Below are 6,000 nucleotides of genomic sequence, written 5' to 3' on the forward strand. Positions count from 1 at the left end.
GGGGATGGCCCAGAGGGAAACCCAGAGAGTATCATAGAAGGGAGGTCTGGAGAGTAAGCCAGGGAAAGTTGGGTAACCCCAGAACTCTGGTGTGTGTGTGTGTGTGTGTGTGTGTTACATGTTTACATATTATATATTAGATTTTTCCTAACAGATTACTCATGGTGGAGCCAGTGTGTGGTATCCATCATTGTACCTTTGTACAGAGCATTCTCAATTGTCAGGAACAAATCTCTAGAACAACAAACATTTATTGCATACCTCCTAAAGGTAAGGGCTTGAACCTCTAGGTATAACACAACAGGTGAACTATCTCTAAATTAACACCCAGTCATTTAATCATTTTTGTTGGACATTAGTCATGTATACAGACCTGGGGGAATAAACAGCAGTGTGTTACTTAAATATACACTGGATCCTTAAGGCATATTTGTATTTACCCTAGGTTATGCTGTATTCAGTCTTCCTATCCTGTAAAGAATCAAGGTGGATTATACATATACAGTACAAAAAAAAAAAGATTCTGGAAACTCAGTTCACTGCACATCTAAAATATCTTTAGATGACACACCACAGGCCCTTTCAACCATGAGGAATATTTTCAAATAGATGTGTGTCCACTAAATAAAGGCAGAAATTTCTCATATGATCAATGGGAAGAATTCAGGTGTGGAAGAGTTAACATGCTTAAGGAGAGGTTAAATTATAAGGGAGAATTTTATGGCTCTCCCTGGAAACATTAATAGCCTCAGTTTGCATTTGGGCTAATGGAGTATTTAAATTTTAACAAGAAAGGCATGTTGAGATTTCACAGATCTTTTTAGTGCAGAAATGATAAATGGGTTCTTCTTGTTTCACAGAGAGCCTGACAGGTTGAGAGGTCTGAATTCATTAGAATATTTTACTTCAACATATACACTATATACTAGTCTAGTGCAAAAAAAATCGAGTTCCTGTCTGAGCTGCTTAATTGGTATTGTTGACTGAATTCTCTGTGTTCCAGGTCTGAGCTCCACTTTGTCTTCTACCCTGTCAAGCTGGGTCAATAAGTTAATAATGAGACATATGCATTTAAATTAAATTCATACAATTTTTCTGTCTTTGTTCTAAGTAATATCTAAATTGGTACATTATTTGAATGACTTCATCCAAGGTTATCTGCAGACTTGCTCTTACATTGTTACTTGCCATTTTCCCTTGGCTTGGGTTAACTTGTCATGACACACACAATTAAATGTTTGCTTTATATTTTCATACATATTTTATTTTTGATATATTTGTAATTTAGCAATAGAAAAAGTACTAAATGATAAATCCACTTAGTAATTTTTAAATTATACTAGTAAACGGCTGATAAAAATATTTCTAATTTTTACACTCCCAATGAAACTAAAAATGTAGGGTTCTTTTTTCAAGAGAGCAGTTTCCACCCAAATTGTTCCTTAGCAATGCACAACCACTACTACTACTTATAAAATAAAGGTTATGATGGATTTGCCAGTTATTTTAGTTGGAAAGGAAAATTTTGGAATCAGGCCACTTTCCATACCAATTTTAGAAATAAAATAATTTGTAATTACTTTGTATCTCCTGCTGGATAATATTGGTAAAGGCAAACAGTAGTTGTCAGCGAAGGTTCATATTGCATTTAGTAGATTTATGTAGTTCCCCTTTGTGCCTAACAAGGAGCCAACAGCGAGCCCTCTAAAGTTCATAGGACAGAAATATATCTCTTTGGCCCTTCCCATTTTCTCCCCTCTCTGAATCTGGCTGGAGGGCATCCTAGGGCATTGGTGAAGAGGTTCTGAAGAGGCTTTCAGAAGCAGGTCATCCTGGCCTCTGTTGGAGAGGAGGGAAGCCCTCTTTCTGATTTCACCCCAATATGCCCCAAGTCAAGCTCTTCCCAGAGGCTTTGTTTCTCCAGCATTCTAAGACTGTACCCCCTTCTGGGCTTACCCAGGTGGGGAGAGAATAACTCCAGGCAGGTGGAGGCAGTGAACTCCATTCTTTCAATGTCTGGAGCCAAAAGGCATCCGTCATCTCTGAGAACAATCTGGGCCTCCTCTGTGGCTATTGCCTAGCCCTGAAAGTGAGCTCCTTGGGACCAGGGAGCAACAAAAGATCTTTCCTTCTCAGTTCTCTGACCCCCGGTGGTAGCAGTGCACACAAGGGAGGCTAACATGCACATGATATACACAGATGAGAAAAGGAGAAAAGAATAGGTTATGGGGCAGGGAGGCAGGGAGGGGTCATCACAGAACAAGTCAGGGTAAAAAATGAGTAACAGTCAGGTACTCTTGGTGTATCTAGGCTAGATTGCTCCAAGTTTACCAATTGGTACATACCAAGCATGTACCAATGCTTACATGATTATGTAAGCATTTTGCAGGATTGTTTAATGAAACCAACAATTTTAAAAAGCACTTCCCATTTAAAGGCTAAAATTCATATTTCTAAAGGTGACAGTGGATTGAGGAAAGCAAAATGAAATGACTATGCATTGCGTGTTGATGGCACGTGGGTTCTATCTGACAGTTATTTGGGCCCTTGACAAGTTGATTTTCCTTCATGGGCTTTAGTTGCTCCCTCTGAAAAACAGGCTTTGGATATTTTTTCCAAGTACCTAAATGATTAACCTATAATCATAAGATGACATTTGTAAAACTATGCTAACAGTGGTCTGAAATCAGATTGATATCATAAACTACATAAATAAACTAAAGGAAATGCTACATTTAGGAATGCTTTATTTCTCAGAGGAAAAAAATTCTTATTTTTTTCCCTTGAACTCATCTTTAATTTGCTCTTTTTTCTTTTTTTAAAGCCAGCAACTTGATGTTCATAACATATGTATGTAATAAAGATATATCTTACATATAGAGCTCATAGTTTCAAAGCATTGATAATAAAAAATTTAGGTCCAAGATAACATCTTACAATAGAAGCAAATGAGAAGGGACTTATAATTATTTGCTTGTCTAAAAAGTTAGAACTTATTTTTTAAAGTAAGCCCTTAGAAAAGGTGAACAATTTAATGACCTTAAATTTGGGGACTGGCTTGTTTTTCAGCATGGATCACAGAGCCCGTTGTAGATAATACCAATTAAGCAGTACAAGCAGAAATCCATCTGTCTTTGAATTTGAAAAGTATAAAGGCAAATATAGTAAATTTAAGACTCTCTAACATTTAATTCTCACCACATATGGTATTGGTTTCTTATTTCCCCTGCTAAAAGAAAAGGAAAACTAAAACCCAAATCTTTCCTGGGTTTTAAATTCTCTTACCATCTTAGACTGAACACATTCAATTAAGTGACATCAGAATGTTACAATGTAATTAGCTAAACTTTTATCTAAAAATGCAGAGCAGTAGATGTTACATTCATCTATCTTTTCTGGAACAAATCTTGCTGATTCCCAATATTAACTAAAGGAAAAGTTACAATCTAACGGTAATTGAAAACATTAAACAGACACGTAGTATTCCTTATATGTTTTAGTTTCTTAAAAAAAAATAAAATAAAATGAAACAATGAAAACTTTCACAAGGTTCTACAATTCAGTTTGCAAGGCATGGATATACGTACTCTATGTATTAAAATAAAACCAAGAAGCAGGACTTTGCTGAAAATGAGAACCACTAGCTAAATCCATGCTGGGGGCTAATTAGGGAGGAGAAAAAGGAGGTGCCAAAGAGTAGTAGTTGGTGGTAGCGAAAACGATTTGGAATAAAGTCCTGCATAACTAAATAAATGAAGCTAGCCTAGTCGCAGGAAACACTATTGTTCCAAACTCTGGAGGAGACAAGTCCAAAGCCTTCATTATGCTTTCCGAATATAGTTGAGAAAACAAGAGGGACCATCTCTCTTCCCTGGATTCAAGAAGCATTTACGAAGCGTCCACACTGGGACGCTCCAGGCCTGTTGATTTATTGCATTACCACCATGTCTTTACAGATTTATAGATTATTTTCTAGGCTTCCCAGAGAGCCCTCAGTAATCAGATGGCAAGAATCCAAGTCACAGGGTCTCCAAACCCAGAGTCTCAGTTAAGGCAGGAGAGGAAATAGGAAGAAAGAGTAACAGATGAAGAAGTGTTTTCCCAGCCTGCAACACACAATCATCAGAGCTGGCTCCCCTGGAGTAGCTCCATCTTGCTTCACACAACACGGCCCTCCGGAGGAGGCCCAGCTGAGACCTGGCGGCTGAAGCAGCAGCTTGTCGTGTACAGGAAAACAGGACCAGCCTGCTCTGTTGCTAAGTCATCTCAGACTGTCTGAAAAGCTATGGGAGCAGGATTTTCACTTAGCACTGCAAGGGCCTGCATCTTGAGCTGCAGCCAAGACCCCAGGACGCAGGAGAGCCATCTCTTTACACTGCTAGAAATGGCCCTGCTCACTCACTTGGTTGATTCTTAATGGGATCAATACAGTCATTTCAGAGTTCCATGCAAAAACCTGACCAAATTAGGAAATTAAAAATCAGGAAGCCATGATGATTATTGCAAAGGGAACACAAGGGGGCTTCTGGGGTTCCAGTAATGTCTGTTTCTTGATCTGGGTAACCCAGGCGTGTCGGTTTTGTGAAAATTCGTTGAGCTGATCATCTTTGATTTGCGCCCTTTCCTCTCTATATAACGCTTCAATCGAATTTTTTAAAAAATTAATGTCAAAAAGACAAATCTGAATTTCGTTACTAAGTGCTAGTACTGTAAAAACGGGTAAAGGCAGGGAGTCCTACTTCATGGCAGTACGTGGATGCGTCTGTTTTCTCCGTAAACAGATGCAGCTTGAATAAACCCTCTGAGGAATAGGGCACTGAAAGGATGATCAGCTGAGTAACAAAGCAGGAAGATAATTACAGCCCGAAGGTGATTGCGGAACCATCTCCCAGCATGGGGCGCTGCCCACAAGTGGATGGCCATACAAAGGCAAGCCCTGAAAACTGTTGTGCTGAAACCTTCCTCCCATCATACGATGTTAGCCGACCCTGCACTAACATCATGACAGGGTCAGAAAACAGTGACGCTGCAGCACTGGTACTTCTGTCACTTATGAGTGCTGTGACCTTGAGCCGGTTCTCTTACCCTTCTCGCCTCTATGGGCCCCCAGCTCTAAAACGGGGTTGATGATCCTTCTCCTAGCACCACTACATCGAATGGTTATGAAGATTTTGTAGATAGAAAAGCACCTCCTAATATATTCCTATTTCCCAGAAATGCCACTTACAAATAATTTTTTAAAGAAAAAAACCCAGTCATTGATTCCCACAATAGCCACACCCAAAATCAGTAAGTGTAAAATTTTTCAAGGAGAAAATTGTGCAAATAAACTAAATTAGAACAGATTAGACCAAAGGCCCACAGTCTGAAAATAAAGGGTTATTGAGATGCTCAAATAAGACACTTCACTATTGAAATATCTCTTGTTCTTGAATTTTTTGGAATAAAATACCATGACTTTCTGCTCACAATTTTTTTTCTTTTTCTTTTTTCTTTCTTTTTTTTTTAAGCTGAAAGGGAAAAATCAAGTGCTTTAAAGTTAAACAAAAGAACCAGGTCCGCAACTCCAGTCCCCACCCTGCAGCCTTTTGTTCTGGGGACAAGTGGCCGTTTCCAACTGTAGAGGCAGATGAGAAGCATTTATTTTTTCATCTAAAACAAGGTTTTTCTTTCGTCTTTTATTGGGGAGGGGGAGCGGGGAACGAGGGCTGTGTGAACGCCCTTTGTCCGCCTCGGGCTGCCGTAGAGACCGCAGTGCGGACTGCACCACGCCCACCAACCGGTGTCTCCCGGAGAAACGCTTCAGCACCACCCCAGGAGAATAGAGCGCGGGCTGGGGCTGCGGAGAGACCCGGCGACCTCTGTCAGGGGCGAGGGGAGGGCCGGGACGCCGGGGATAAAGGGAAAGGCAGAGACCAGAGCTGCCCACCCAGGGACTCCCGGCGCAACAAAGCCACGCAAAGTGAGAGGTGGGGGCGCGCGGCGCCCGCCAGCCCGAGG

At 40.4% G+C, this 6,000-nt stretch overlaps 1 protein-coding gene across 2 annotated transcripts in view; it reads right to left on the reverse strand.

Moving 5' to 3' along the window:
- Nucleotides 1-6,000, reverse strand: part of MAP1B (microtubule-associated protein 1B) — a 99,496-nt gene that overhangs the window by 91,963 nt on the left and 1,533 nt on the right. The gene's annotated exons all lie outside the window — the stretch shown is intronic.

The sequence above is a fragment of the Colobus angolensis genome, unplaced genomic scaffold, assembly GCF_000951035.1.
Source record: "Colobus angolensis palliatus isolate OR3802 unplaced genomic scaffold, Cang.pa_1.0 Scaffold49, whole genome shotgun sequence".
Classification (NCBI taxonomy): Eukaryota; Metazoa; Chordata; class Mammalia; order Primates; family Cercopithecidae; genus Colobus; species Colobus angolensis.